The 15,099-nt window shown below is 44.7% G+C and overlaps 1 protein-coding gene across 14 annotated transcripts in view; it reads right to left on the reverse strand.

The window, feature by feature from the left end:
* Window positions 1-15,099, reverse strand: part of mrtfba (myocardin related transcription factor Ba) — a 297,785-nt gene that overhangs the window by 177,828 nt on the left and 104,858 nt on the right. For all 14 annotated transcript variants that reach the window (XM_078240868.1, XM_078240871.1, XM_078240869.1 and 11 more), the window contains 2 exons: window positions 8,306-8,406; window positions 2,213-2,286 (listed from right to left, as the gene is read on the reverse strand). The gene's annotated coding sequence lies outside the window, so the exon portion shown is untranslated. The remainder of the gene's footprint in view (window positions 1-2,212; window positions 2,287-8,305; window positions 8,407-15,099) is intronic.

Raw genomic sequence — 15,099 nt, forward strand, 5'->3', positions numbered from 1 at the left:
GAAAAGCATTAAATAATTTCTTGCATTAAACAATTCTTTGTTTTGTATGGGCTGATTTTTTTTTAAAGCAGCGTTGCTCTCAAGCTATTTGATGTCTGAGTAAAGTTTTGAGACGGAGTTCTCCGGCCGCGCTGGTCCAAAAGCCGGAAATCCCAGCCCGACCGTCAGTGGGGTTTCACATTGTCCGCAACCCGCCCGCTAAAATTCCAGTGGCGGATGGGATGGGAGAATTCAGGCCTTGATGTTTACGATGATCCCATTCCAAGTCAGGCAACAGAGTTTGTGGGATACGGAGAGGGAATCATAGAATGTTTACAGCACAGAAAGAGGCCACTTGGCCCATTGTGTCTGGGCCGGCTGAAAAACGAGCCACCCATAAGACCGTAAGAAATAGGAACAGGAGCAGGCCATTAGGCCCCTGGAGGTTGCTCTGCCACTTGATAGGATCATGGCTGATGTGACATTTCTCATGTCTATTTTCCTGTCCTTTCCCCGTAAATCTTGATTCCCTTACTGATCAAAATCCTATCTATCTGAGCCTTAAATATAGACAATGACTCTGTCTCCTCTCTAAGGAGTTCCAAAGACTCTCAACCGCTGAGAGAAGAAATTCCTCCTCAGCTCAGTCTTAAATTGCCACCTCTTTTTCTGAGGCTATGCCCTCTGGTTCTAAACTCTCCCATGAGGGGAAACATCCTCGTCCACCCTCATCCCACTTTCCATCATTTGGTCCAGAGTCCTGCAGGTTACTGCACTTGGGGTGCAGATCCAGATACGTTTTAAATAAGTTCAGGCCTTCCGCCTCTACTGCCCTCTCAGACAGTTAGTTCCAGATCCACACAACCCTCTGGAGTTAAAAAAATATTTCCTTATTTCCCCTGTAATCTTTGTATCAATCACTATAAATCTCTGCCCCCCCCCCCCCAGTCACTGACCTCTCTGCTAAAGTAAATGGGCCTTTTCCCATCCACTCTGTCCAGACCCCTCTTAATTTTGTACATCTCAATCAAATTTCCCCTCAGCTATTCCTGTTCCAGGGAGAACAACCCCAGCCTATCCAATCTTTGCTCATCATTGCAATTTCCCAGTCCCGGCAACATCCATGTAAATCTCCTCTCTGCCCTCTCCAATGTAATGACAGAATTTCTGTAATGAGGGGATCAGAACTGCACAAAGTACTCAAGTTGTGGCCTAATGTTTTATATAGTTCCAGTATAACCTCCCTGCTCTTACATTTTATGCCTTGGCTAATAAATGAAAGGATTCCATCTGCCTTCTTAACCATCTTATCAACCCGTCCTGCTACCTTCAGGGATTGTGGACATTCATGCCAATGACCCTCACTTCCTCCAAGCCTCTCAGTATTCTCCCATTTATTGTGTATTCCCTTGCCTTATTTCACCTCCTTAAATGCATCACTTCACATGTTGCTGGGTTGAATTCCATTTGCCACTATTTTTCCCATCTAGCCAGTCCATTGATATCTCCCTGCAATGTACAGCTAGCCTACTCGCTATTAAACATGCGGTCAATATCTGTATCATCTGTTAATCTCTCGAGTATGAGAACCAACGCCACTACTTTCTCAGAAGACTAAGGAAATTTGGCATGTCAGCTCCAACTCTTACCAACTTTTACAGATGCAGCATAGAAAGCATTCTTTCTGGTTGTATCACAGCTTGGTATGGCTCCTGCTCTGCCCGCGAGAAACTACAGAAAGGTCGTGAATGTAGCCCAATCCATCACACAAACCAGCTTCCCATCCATTGTCTCTGTTTATTCCCGCTGCCTCAGAAAAGCAGCCAGCATAATTAAGGACCCCACGTACCCCGGACATTCTCTCTTCCACTTTCTTCCGTCGGGAAAAAGAAACAAAACTCTGAGGTCACGTACCGACCAACTCAAGAACAGCTTCTTCCCTGCTGCCGTCAGACTTTTGAATGGACCTACCTCGCACTGAGCTGATCTTTCTCTACACCCTAGCTATGCCTGTAACACTACATTCTGCACACTCTCCTTTCCTTCTCTATGAATGGTATGCTTTGTCTGTATAGCGTGCAAGAAATGATATTTTTCACAGCATACTAATACATGTGACAATAATAAATCAAATCAAAAATAAAAGGGGGACAGGAGTGGAGCACAGCTGTTGGCGGAATGTGGTCCTGTGTTTTGATATTAACAATCTGGAACTCGAGAAATAGACACTCACCTATTTAATACCCAATAGCTGCCGTTCTCAGACTTGTTTCCCCTTGGACCTGATATCCAATCAGTAGGATGTACCTGGAAGAACAAAATTGTTTGTCTCATCAGAAAATTTGGAAGTGTCTTCAAAGCACCAGAATTATCATTAGCAAAAACAATGACAGAAAAACTAGCTAGGTACAGTCCAATTCAGTGCTACAACTTCCTGTTTGAGAGTCTGGCACCTATACTCAATCACAGGTATCAACCAGCGTTTAGCTCTCCTCGAAATTATAGTCAGACAGTCATCAGAGAGGCAGGTGTACTGTGAGATACATCATGTGGCCGAGCCTCTTTAAGCAGATAAGCTCCAGCTACAACAAAGTGGAAAATGCAGTCTCCAAGTCAAAGTTCCCCAGAAACAGGGACAGGCCTATGCAGGCGAAACATCTCGAATGCATTTATAAAGTATAATGACTGACTTTAAGGGTAAGTTCTTTTCTGAATTAATTTCATGCAGTTATTATGCAATAAATCCTTTTGTCACCTCCACGGAATAGGTTTTGTGAGAAAGTAGAATAAATAGTCAAAGCAAAAAGTAGGGATTTACAGTTATGCAGCAGGTAACGATGTCAACAGAGTATTTTTGTATACTCAGAAAGCTGATCATTAACTTATCAAAATAATTTACACAGCAGAACTCACCACAAAGCGATAAGCACAAGTTCTACACCTACAACTTCCCACGTTGCTGATCTCAAACAGCTACATGGGTTAGTCGTAAGGAAAGGTTTGGGAGTATGTCTCAAAGGAAGTGAGAAAAATTGGTCACTGCTGGAGGGTGGTGGATACCATTCAGTGAGTCTTAATGAAGTCTTCGTAGTCTGAAGTGGATTAAATGTCTGTATTTATAACTACAAGAACTGTGCACATATTCACATTAAAAGGTTCAAGATAGAAAGCTGTCTCCATGCTGGTTTGTACACATGCTCTGTCCAATATTAGACTGAGCCCTGGGTGCAGGTTATGTGTTCTCTTACATTGCTGTATGGGCGGTACTGTACCAAGTCCTACGCTAACCCTATACGTGCCGTACACTTGTACTACAGTCACCACCTGCCTCATTCACTTTTGGGCTGTCAGAATGTTTTAGAGGTTCTCTGGAAACGGCCCATTTAGTGAGAGCATCTGTGTGTTGCTGTGATATTTGGGATGTGCAGATAACAGGTACAAAAAAACAGAAAAAAAATAACATCGTTGGGACAATTTATGTAAATCTGGCATAATTTTCTTTCCATTAAAATTAAAGGTTGAGAAGTTTGTACTTTTTGTCATACTAACTGACAAAACTGGCCAACCTGGCAAAGACGTGCAACTAGTAAGCTTGTCCATTTAACTTGCTACAGTTACGATAAGTGAACAGTTTGATGATTCGTACAATTTTCAAAGTAATAGATACAGTTCTAAAGGCAGATTATATTTCAATTAAAGAATATATTTCTACTCGGATCTTGCCATTTATAAACTTTAAGATTCTGAAGTTGCATAACACCTCCTTTGTTGAAACAAGAGGAGAAAACCCAATTTTATGAACTTCTAGTCGTAAAAGGAAGTCGTGGCCCAGAAGCCTATATTATGTTTCCAATGAGCCTTTTCAAAGTTTGGCAGTATAGGAGGGTAAGTTAAAGTTTCCAGTCTGAGCTTGCCAATATGTTTTACTGTGTTTAAATTTACTGACAAAAGATTACCAAGAGGCTAGTATTTCCTTAATGTAACCCCAAAGTTTATGGTCTGGCAAAAAAATGTTGTTTTTAATACTGATAGCTACCTTCGAAACAATGAAATATAGTTTACGGAATTATAATAGCCTTGCAATGGGCAGGAAGGCCAAATCTTTTCTTAAATAAATGTCATTAAGAGACCTTCCACAGCTAGCACTGAACACAATTACTTAATATCTTCACACACTGGCTTAATCAGTTGTTCTTTCCTGGGGTGCATAACCTTACTTTCTAAATGTATGTTTATTTTCTTTTCATAGGGAATCCAAACTTCACGTTGGGTGTTGAGTGGAGACTAATGGGAGTAAGGAATAGAGTGGGAGACAGGGCAGAGAAAGGGCAGAGCACGAAGGAACCCTGAGTTAATAGAAAGCAAAGAAGATGATTAGCCATCAACAAGGGCACAAATAGAATAATTTGAGAGGAAACAAGACCTTCATAGCAAGTTATTTAGAAATGCTGAGAGAATAGTTTCCCTGGTTGGGGAATCTCAGAATACGGGGTCAGCCTTTTCAGACTGAATGAGAATTTTCTCACTCAAACAGTTGTAATTCCTTAGAATTCTCTACGGCTGTGAATATTCAGCCGTTCAGTATATTCAAGACAGAGGTCAACAGATTTTTGGATATTAAAGGAATCAACCCACGGAAAGCGAATGGCCCAGATGGGGCACCCGGGCGAGCACTCAGATCCTGCATGGATCAGCTGGCGGGGGTATTCGCAGACATCTTCAACCTCTCTTTGCAACAATCTGAGGTTCCTATCTGCTTCAAGAAGATGATCATCACCCCGGTACCAAAGACAAGCCAAGCAGCGTGTCTTAGTGACTATCGGCCGGTGGCTCTGACATCCATCATTTGTGAAGTGCTTCGAAAAGCTAGTCATGGCACAAATCAATTCCTACCTCCTAGATTGCCTGGGTCCACTACAGTTCGCCTATCGCCGCAGCAGGTTCACAACAGACGCCATCTCCCTGGCCCTGCACTCAACCCTGGAACACCTAGATAACAAGGACACCTATGTCAGACTCCTATTTATCGACTACAGCTCAGCCTTCAACACCATTATTCCTACGAAACTCATCTCCAAACTCCGTGGTCTGGGGCCGACTCCTCCCTCTGCGACTGGATCCTGAATTTCCTAACCCACAGACCACAATCAGTAAGGATAGGCAACAAAACCTCCTCCGCGATCATCCTCAACACTGGTGCTGTGTTCTCAGCCCCCTTACTATACTCCTTATGCACCTATGACAGGAGCCAAATTCCCTTCCGACTCGATTTTCAAGTTTGCTGATGATACCACTGTAGAGGGTTGGATCTCAAACAATGACAAGACTGAGTACAGGAATGAGATAGAGAATCTGGTGAACCGGTGCAACGACAATAATCTCTCCCTCAACGTCAACAAAACGAAGGAGATTGTCATCGACTTCAGGAAGCGTAGTGGAGGACATGCCCGTCTACATCAATGGGGACGAAGTAGAAATGGTTGAGAGCTTCAAGGTTTTAGCTGTCCAGATCACCAACAACCTGTCCTGGTTCTTCTTCTTCTTCCCCCCCACCCCCAATGCCAATCATGACTTGGATCAGAATGTGCAAGGTGGTACATCATTTGAAATTTAATGGCAACTCCCATGGTTGAATTTCAACACCAAAAAATTGGGTGAGTTGAGGCTGGGTCAAATGTTAAGGTTTGAGGGGGAGGTGATGGCGTCGTGGTAATGCCACTGAGCAAGTAATTCAAATTCAATTAAAGTCTGGAATTAAAAGTCCAACGATGACCATGAAACCGTTGATTGTAAAAAAAAACCACCTGGTTCACTAATGTCCTGCCATCATTACCTGGTCCGGCCTACAGATCCACAGCAATGTGGTTGACTCTTAAATACCTTCAGTAATGGCCTACTTTGCCACTCAGTTCAAGGGCAAATAGGGAAGGGCAATTAAGTGCTGGGCATGCCAGCGATGCCCACATCCCAAGTTCATGAATGAATAAAAAAATCTGACCCTCAACCTGCCCACTTCCAATTTTGTTGGAGGTGGGGCTTAGGATGGGAAGCCAACCTGCTCCCACACAGCCAGTTAGAATTAAAATATTTTAATGAAGCTGGCAGCCTCCAGCTTAAACAGGTAGCACGGTGGCACAGTGGTTAGCACTGCTGCTTCACAATGTCAGGGACCGAGTTTGATTCCCAGCTTGGGTGACTGCCTGTGCGGAGTCTGCACATTCTCCCTGTGTCTGCATGGGTTTCCTCCGGGTGCTCCGGTTTCCTCCCACAGTCTGAAAGACGTGCGGTTAGGTGGATTGGCCATGCTAAATTCTCCCTCAGTGTACCTGAGCAGGCGCCGGAGTGTGGCGACTAGGGGATTTTCACAGTAACTTGTGACACTGAAGATAAACTTAAACATGTTACAGTGGCCAGTTGGGTTTCCCAGGCCTCAGGCAACCCAACAACCGAAAAGGGATTGCTTCGGGGATGACATGAGTACCTTTACAGGATTGCTTTGGGCCAGGGGTAGCAAGAATGCTTCCCCCTCCCCACCCCCCCCCTCAAAATTCCCCCACCGCATACAAAGACCAGCAGAATCAGAGTATCCAGCCTCATGCCCTGGGGATCGAAGCCCACTCCAACCTCTGTCTGAGCCCAGGTTGTGGCCTGCTCTGGAGTCCCCCTCATCCAACTGGGGGCCATGTCTATCAGTCAGGCCAATCTCCAGGTGGGGAAATTGTCGAGTACAAAAGATACAATGCTGTGGAGTTAAAATTCTACAGCGTGTGGGGCAGCTCAAACATGGGCTAATTAAGGACAATTGGCACAAGTTTGTAGGGAGCATCTCGAGGGTAATTTTGGATTCCCAAGGAGATAGTTGGAAGTGGGTGAAACATGAACAGCAGCCATCTGGAGCAGTAAAACAAAGAATCTGCTCCAGTTTCCAATGAATTTGCATAACCTACCAGGTTTCCTGTTCAAAGCTCTCCTGCCCCTCACCTCCTGTGCCTACGCAATGTGCTGTTGTTAATATCCAGGCCAACAACTTATCTACCAATGTCAAGAGGCATTAGGACAATACTTAAAAGGAAAAGGAAGGATAGGCGAACCTGTTTTAGCCCAAGAAGGAGTCATAGGGCAATAGGAAATTTAGGAACAGAAGATCAGGGCTAAAGTGAAAGCTTAATACAAGATTAAATGTAATAGAGTCAGAACAGAGAGCTTCATGGAGGTTATAGGGCTGTGGAATTCACTTCCAGTGTCAATGGTTTGGAAAGAAACTACATCGCTTAAATCATCCAGCTTTTGATTATCCAGCTCAGGTTTTTGGGACATTTGGCATGGAAGAAATCATCTCAGCAGCAAATGTTTTCTCCTTTAATTTTCCCTCCTGATTCACCATCAGCGTCAGTGATTGCCTCACAATAGTTTGACCCGGTCTTTGTGTACACTTCCAGCAGGAATCACTATAGCAATCAGAAACAGTCGCTTTGGTTGGATTTTGTGTTCCTTCAACTCCGAGTCACTGAGGAAAACTCTAAGGTTTCCATCACCACCACAGCTGATGTCAACTCACTCAGCAAAGATCAGAGAGCAACCTTGGGATTTTCCAATTCTGTAGAACTCAATGTCACATTACGTAATACATTTCTTCATTCATATATAGAAGAGGAAAAGGCCGTACTACTACCTTCTGCACTCTCTCCTTTCCTTCTCTATGAACGGTATGCTTTGTCTGCATAGTGCGCAAGAAACAATACTTTTCACTGTATACCAATATATGTGACAATAATAAATCAAATCAAATCAAAAGGCTGAAAGCATTGTTTAGGGCGGCATAGTAGTACAGTATTAGCATTACTGCCTCATAGCGCCAGGGACCCAGGTTCAATTCTGGCCTTTGTGTGAAGTTTGCACATTCTCCCAGTTTCCTCCAGTTGCACTGGTTTTCTCCCACAGTCCAAGATGTGCAGGTTAGGTGGATTGGTCATGCTAAATTGCCCCTTAGGGAGTAAGTATGTGGGGTTACAGGGATAGGGCCTGGGTAAGATGCTCTGTCGGACAGTCGGTGCAGACTCAATGGGCCGAATGGTCTCCTTCTGCACTGTAGGGATTCTATGATTCGTTATAGGATTTCAGCATACAATACAGAGTAACGATTCACTAACTTGTACGAGTGATTATACACTATTTTACTGCTCAGCAATTTGTTCACCCTTTCCCATAAGGTGGTCCGCAATCCAATGCTGGTTCGCATCCGTGTTCCACATCCAAAAGCATCATTATCGGGGCTTCACACACCTGTCACATCATTCAAAACATCCTTACTTTGAAATAAGCTTACCTCAAGCAGAGAATCCACTTTGTCTTGTACCACCACGTCTTTAGCTCAAAGTTTGTGTGTGGAAGTATCAGCCATTATTAAAATTCAGTGAGATCAGTTAGCTGTAAGCAGAAGACAGGAGTTCAGGTTAGTTTAACCTATCCTTTTTGTGTAGAGATTAACTCGGTTTAGTTCAAATGACCGAGATCATTGAAATTGGCTGTAAACTGAATGAATTCCTCTACAATCATAATTAACATTGAGATGCACTCAGTCCCCAGAAGTACTTCAAAAATAACACATCTTAATGATAGAAACATAGAAAAACTACAGCACAAACAGGCCCTTCGGCCCACAAGTTGTGCCGAACACATCCCTACCTTTTAGGCCTACCTATAACCCTCCATCCTATTAAGCTCCATGTACTCATCCAGGAGTCTCTTAAAAGACCCTATCGAGTTCGCCTCCACCACCACTGACGGTAGCCGATTCCACTCACCCACCACCCTCTGTGTGAAAAACTTCCCCCTAACATCTCCCCTGTACCTACCCCCCAGCACCCTAAACCTGTGTCCTCTCGTAGCAGACATTTCCACCCTGGGAAAAAGCCTCCGAGAGTCCACCCGATCTATGCCTCTCAACATCTTATACACCTCTATTAGGTCTCCTCTCATCCTTCGTCTCTCCAAGGAGAAAAGACCGAGCTCCCTCAGCCTATCCTCATAAGGCATGCCACTCAATCCAGGCAACATCCTTGTAAATCTCCTCTGCACCCTTTCAATCTTTTCCACATCCTTCCTGTAGTGAGGCGACCAGAACTGAGCACAGTACTCCAAGTGGGGTCTGACGAGGGTCTTATATAGCTGCATCATTATCCCGGACTCCGAAACTCAATCCCTTGATTGATAAAGGCCAGCACACCATACGCCTTCTTAACCACCTCCTCCACCTGCGGGGCCGATTTTAGAGTCCTATGGACCCGGACCCCAAGGTCCTTCTGATCCTCTACCGTACTAAGAGTCTTTCCCTTTGATGTTTATGTAATTTTTATCAATGACATCTGCATTATAAATATTAATCCATATTGATAATGATAGTTGAGGAAATAATTCAAAGAGGCAATGTATCTGTTACCAGCAGTCAGTGGTAATCCTACATTCTGGAACTGTGCTTGCTCATATTCTCCTCATCAAGTCTGAAAGGTTGCAGTTCATGCCTTACTCCAGGCTCTTCAGCACATAATCTAGCTGGACACTTCAGTGCAGTACCGAGGGACTTCTGCAATCTCAAGAGCACCATCTTTCAGATGAGCTGTTTAATCCAGGTTATGTCTGCCCTCTGGGGTGGACGGAAACGATCCCATTCCATCTTTTGAAATACAGCAAGGTAGTTTTTCCAGATTGTCCTGGTCAGGATTTATCCCTCTCTGCCACTGGTTTTATTGTTACTGAAGAGAAATGGGGTGGCACAGTGGTTAGCACTGTTGCCTCAAAGCCCCAGGGACCCGGGTTTGATTCCCGCCTTGGGTCACTGTCAGTGTGGAGTCTGCACATTCTCCCCATGTCTGCGTGGGTTTCCTCCGGGTGCTCCGGTTTTCTCCCACACTCCAAAAGATGTGCGGGTTAGGTGCATTGGCCATGCTAAATTGCCTCTTAGGTCTCCTGGGATGCGTAGGTTAGAGGGAATAGCAGGGTAAATATGTGGGGTTATATGGATAGGGCCTAGGTGGGATTGTCGTCGTTGTAGACTCGATTGGCCAAATGGCCTCCTTATTATCTGTAGGGTTTCTATGATTCTATGAAGAAATCTTGTTTGACAAATTTATTAGAGTTTTTGAAGTTGTAACTAGTACGGTGGATAAAGGGAAACCCTTTAGATGTAGTATACATGGATTTCCAAAAGGCATTTCATAAGGTGTTGCACAAAAGACTAATAAGAAACATAGAAACCCTACAGTACAGAAAGAGGCCATTCGGCCCATCAAGTCTGCACCGACCACAAACCCACCCAGACCCTACCCCCATATCCCTACATATTTACCCACTAATCCCTCTAACCTACGCATCTCAGGACACTAAGGGCAATTTTTAGCATGGCCAATCAACCTAACCCGCACATCTTTGGACTGTGGGAGGAAACCGGAGCACCCGGAGGAAACCCACGCAGACACGAGGAGAATGTGCAAACTCCACACAGACAGTGACCCAAGCCGGGAATCGAACCCAGGTCCCTGGAGCTGTGAAGCAGCAGTGCTAACCACTGTGCTACCGTGCCGCCCAAAAGATTGGGGCTCTCGGAGTTGGGGGTTATATATTAGCATGGATAGAGGCTTGGTTAACAGACGAAAACATGTGTGCACAAACAGGGCTTTCAAAGTTGGCAGAGAGTGAATAGTGCAGTGCTGTAAGGGTCTTGCTATTTACAATCTACATTTATGACTCCGATGAAGAATCAGAGGATAATGTATCTAAGCTTGCTGACGATATCAAACTAGGTGGAAAAGTAAGCTGTGGAAAGGGCACCAGAGGCTGCAAAGAGCTATAACAAGGTTAGGTGAGTGAGCAACAAGATGGCAGATGTAGGACAATATCCTGATATGCAAAATTATTCACTTTGGTCATAAGAATAAATATGCGGAATCAAAATGGTGAGAAACTTCCAAGTGTTGATGCTCAAAGAGACTTGGGTAAGCTTATACAAGGAACACAGCTAACATGCAGATGCAGCAAGGATTTGGGAAGGCAAATGGCATGTTGGCCTTTATTGGAGTACAAGGATAAAAAAGTCTCACTTTTGGAATTGCATCTGGAGTAGTGTTGCAGCTTTAGTCTCCACGTTTAAGGAAGAATATACTTGCATTGAGGTGGTACACTGGTCTCTAGGATGAGAGGGTTGCCTGTGATGAGAGGCTGAGCAAATTGGGCCTATGCCCTCTGGAATTTAGAAGAATGAAGCCAACAAAATTGTGAAGGGGTTTGATAGATGGATGCTGAGAGATTGTTTCCACTTGTCATGGAATCTGAAACACAAGGCGCAGTCTGAGAATAAGGGGCATATTGGATTTAGGATTGAGATGAGGAGAAATTACTTCGCCCAAAAGGGTTGTGCATCTTGGAACTCTCTACCGCAGAGGGTTGTGGATTCTCCATTGTTGAATACACCATAGATACACCATAGAAAGCATCCTTTCTGGTTGTATCACAGCTTGGTATGGCTCCTGCTCTGTTCAAGACCGCAAGGAACTACAAAGGGTCGTGAACGAAGCCCAGTCCATCACTCAAACCAGCCTCCCACCCATTGACTCTCTCTGCACTTCCCGCTGCCTCAGAAAAGCAGCTAGCATAATTAAGGACCCCACGCACCCCGGACATTCTCTCTTCCACCCTCTTCCGTCGGGAAAAAGATACAAAAGTCTGAGGACATGCACCAACCAACTCAAGAGCAGCTTCTTCCCTGCTGCCATCAGACTTTTGAATGGACCTACCTCGCATTAAGTTGGTATACAGTGAAAAGTATTTTTTCTTGCGCGTCTGTTCACCAGATTCTCTCTTTCCTGTACTGTGTCTCATCATTGTTTGAGATCCGACCCACTACGGTGGTGTCATCAGCAAATTTGAAAATTAAGTTGGAGGGGAGTTTGGACACAAAAGCATAGGTGTATAAGGAGTACAGTAGGGGGCTGAAAACAGAGTCTTGTGGGGCACCGGTGTTGAGGACGATTGTGGAGGAGGTGTTGCTGCCTATCCTTACTGATTGCGGTCTGTGGGTTAAGAAGTTCAGGATCCAGTCACAGAGAGAGGATCCGAGCCCCAGGTCACAGAATTTGGAGATGAGTTTTGTAGGAATAATGGTGTTGAAGGCTGAGCTGTAGTCAATAAATAGTAGTCTGACATAGGTGTCCTTGTAATCTAGGTGTATCGCTGACCAGAAATTTTCTTCCAATTTTCACCCTGAGGGTAGGGACTTATACCGACATAAAATTCAAAATTTCTTATGGCATTTTTGATTTCATTTGATTTGTCACATGTATTGGTATACAGTGAAAAGTATTGTTTCTTGCATGCTATACAGGCAAAGTGTGCCATACATAGAGAAGGAAAGGAGGGTGCAGAATGTAGTGTTACAGTCATAGCTAGGGTGTAGAGAAAGATCAACTTAATGCGAGGTAGGTCCATTCAGAAGTTTGATGACAGCAGGGAAGAAGCTGTTCTCGAGTCAGTTGGTACATGACCTCAGACTTTTGTATCTTTCTCCCGACAGAATAAGGTGGAAGAGAGTATGTCCAGGGTGTATGGAGTCCTTGATTATGTTGGTTGCTTTTCCAAGGCAGCAGGAAGTGTAGATGGAGTCAATGGATGGGAGGCTGGTTTGCATGATGGACTGGGCTACGTTCACAAACCTTTGTAGTTTCTTGCAGTCTTGGTCAGAGCAGGAGCCGTACCATGCTGTGATGCAACCAGAAAGGATGCTTTCTATGGTGCATCTGTAAAAATTGGTGAGAGCCGACATGCCAAATTTCCCTAATCTTCTGAGAAAGTAGAGGTGTTGGTGGGCTTTCTTAACTATAGCGTTGGCATGGAGGGACCAGGAAAGGTGTCCAGATCACCAGCAGCCTAAAAACCTGAAGCTCTTGACCATTTCTACTTCGTCCCCACTGATACAGATGGGGTACATTTGGCAGAATGGGCTGTCTTCACAAACCAGTCTTGACATTGAGGATCAACAGTTTACCTGACCATTGTGAATTGGGTCAGGAGTCACGGGAGATCAGAAATCATCACTACGTCACTCAACATATTTTTCCAATATCGGCCAGCAGCGAATGTGCAAAAGAGGACCTTCCATTAAAAACTGGCAGAATTTCTGTATCCCACATTTATATATATGCTTCCTGGCTGCAACATTCTCGGACCCTAGCCCTGCCGATAAACCTCCCTCTGTAACAAATATCACAGATTCAGATGTACATAGAAGAACAAAGAAAATTACAGCACAGGAACAGGCCCTTGGCACTCTCCAAGCCTGCACCGACCATGCTGCCCGACTGAACTAAAACCCCCTACTCTTCCAGGGACCATATCTCTCTATTCCCATCCTATTCATGTATTTGTCAAGACGCCCCTTAAAAGTCACGATTGTATCTGCTTCCACTACCTCCCCCGGCAGCAAGTTCCAGGCACCCACCACCCTCCGTCTAAAAAACATGCCTCGTATATCTCCTCTAAACATTGCCCCTCGCACCTTAAACCTATGCCCCCTAATAATTGACACATGCACCCGGGGAAAAAGCTTCTGACTATCCACTCTGTCCATGCCCCTCAATCTTTTAGATTTCGATCAGATCGCCCCTCAACCTCTGTTGTTCCAGTGAGAACAAACCAAGTTTCTCCAACCTCTCCTCATAGCTAATGCCCTCCATACCGGGGAACATCCTGGTAAATCTTTTCTGTACCCTCTTCATGTGCGCTCCAACCTGCCCTATTTTTGATCTTCACTGAGCACAGGCTTGGGGAAATCTCCCTACGCTTCAAGCCAGTGTTGACACTAACTCAGAAGTGAAATTCAGCATTCTTCCTTCAGGCGAGCACAATTTGTAAACAAGAGAAACACTGTATTTGCATCTTTCGCAATTAGGACAAATGTCAAACATATGCTGTAATTGCTGCTTCCACCTGGTCCAGATTAAGCATTCCTTTCATCATTCAAAATGAGATTAAAGTAACAATTCTGCCAAAATTTCCTAACAGCCGTGAACGCACGACTGAAGTTCAAAGAGGTTTATTTGTAAAATGAAAGAGTCTCTGGGCTTCACATTACTGGAGAAATCACAGCAAAGAAAAATGCCATTCAACCCACGAGCTGGTGTGCAAGTGGAACGACACACTCAAATTGCCATTTTCTGCAACTATTTATTTGTCCTTTTTAAGTATTTATTAATTTAAAGTTTATTTATTAGTTTCACAAGTCGGCTTACATTAACAGTGCTATGAAGTGACTGTGAAAATCCCCTAGTCGCCACGTTCCGGCGCCTGTTCGGGTACACCGAGGGAGAATTTAGCATGGCCAATGTACCTAACGTCTTTCGGACTGTGGGAGGAAAGCGGAGCACCCGGAGGAAACCCATGCAGACACGGGGAGAATGTGCAGACTCCACGCAGACAGTCACCCAAGCCGGGAATCGAACCCATGTTTCTGGCACTGAGAGGCAGTAGTGCTAACCACTGTGCCAATTCCCTTTTCAATTATATTGCAATTTCTATCACAGTGCTTCCCAAACCTTTCCTAATGTGACCCTGTTATAATGCCTCAGGTTTTGTATGACCCCATAATTGGAGAAGGGGGGGCGGAGGGGAGGGAGGGGGTTGTGGTTTGAGACTTGCTCAGCAGGGCAGGGGAAGGATATTTGTTCAATGGTGGGGCAGGGGTGAAGCGGGGGTGAAGGGGGGTGAGGGGGGGGGGGGAATTGCTGGGTTGCCCCCGAAAATAACCAAGTCCCCCCTTTTTACAAGGTGTGGTTAAAGCAGCAAATTGGGCCTCGGAGAACTGACAGATTAATCCAGGCCCAATGAAAGAGAAATAACACAATGTTTAAAAGGGCCTCACAGCTGTCGAAACTCAGTCCGAGTTCCAAGGTCACCATTGCTGCCTTGGCATAAACTCATAACCCACTAAATCTCCTCTTGCACCTCGAGGTCCACAGTTTGGGAACTGCTGCCCTAGCAGCATACATCATTCCATGTTCTAATAACCTAGTGTGTGGAAAAGATAGATAGCCTAACTTCCCAGTCTTTGTAGTACTATCAATTCACCAATCA

The sequence above is a fragment of the Mustelus asterias genome, chromosome 23 (assembly GCF_964213995.1).
Source record: "Mustelus asterias chromosome 23, sMusAst1.hap1.1, whole genome shotgun sequence".
NCBI lineage: Eukaryota > Metazoa > Chordata > Chondrichthyes > Carcharhiniformes > Triakidae > Mustelus > Mustelus asterias.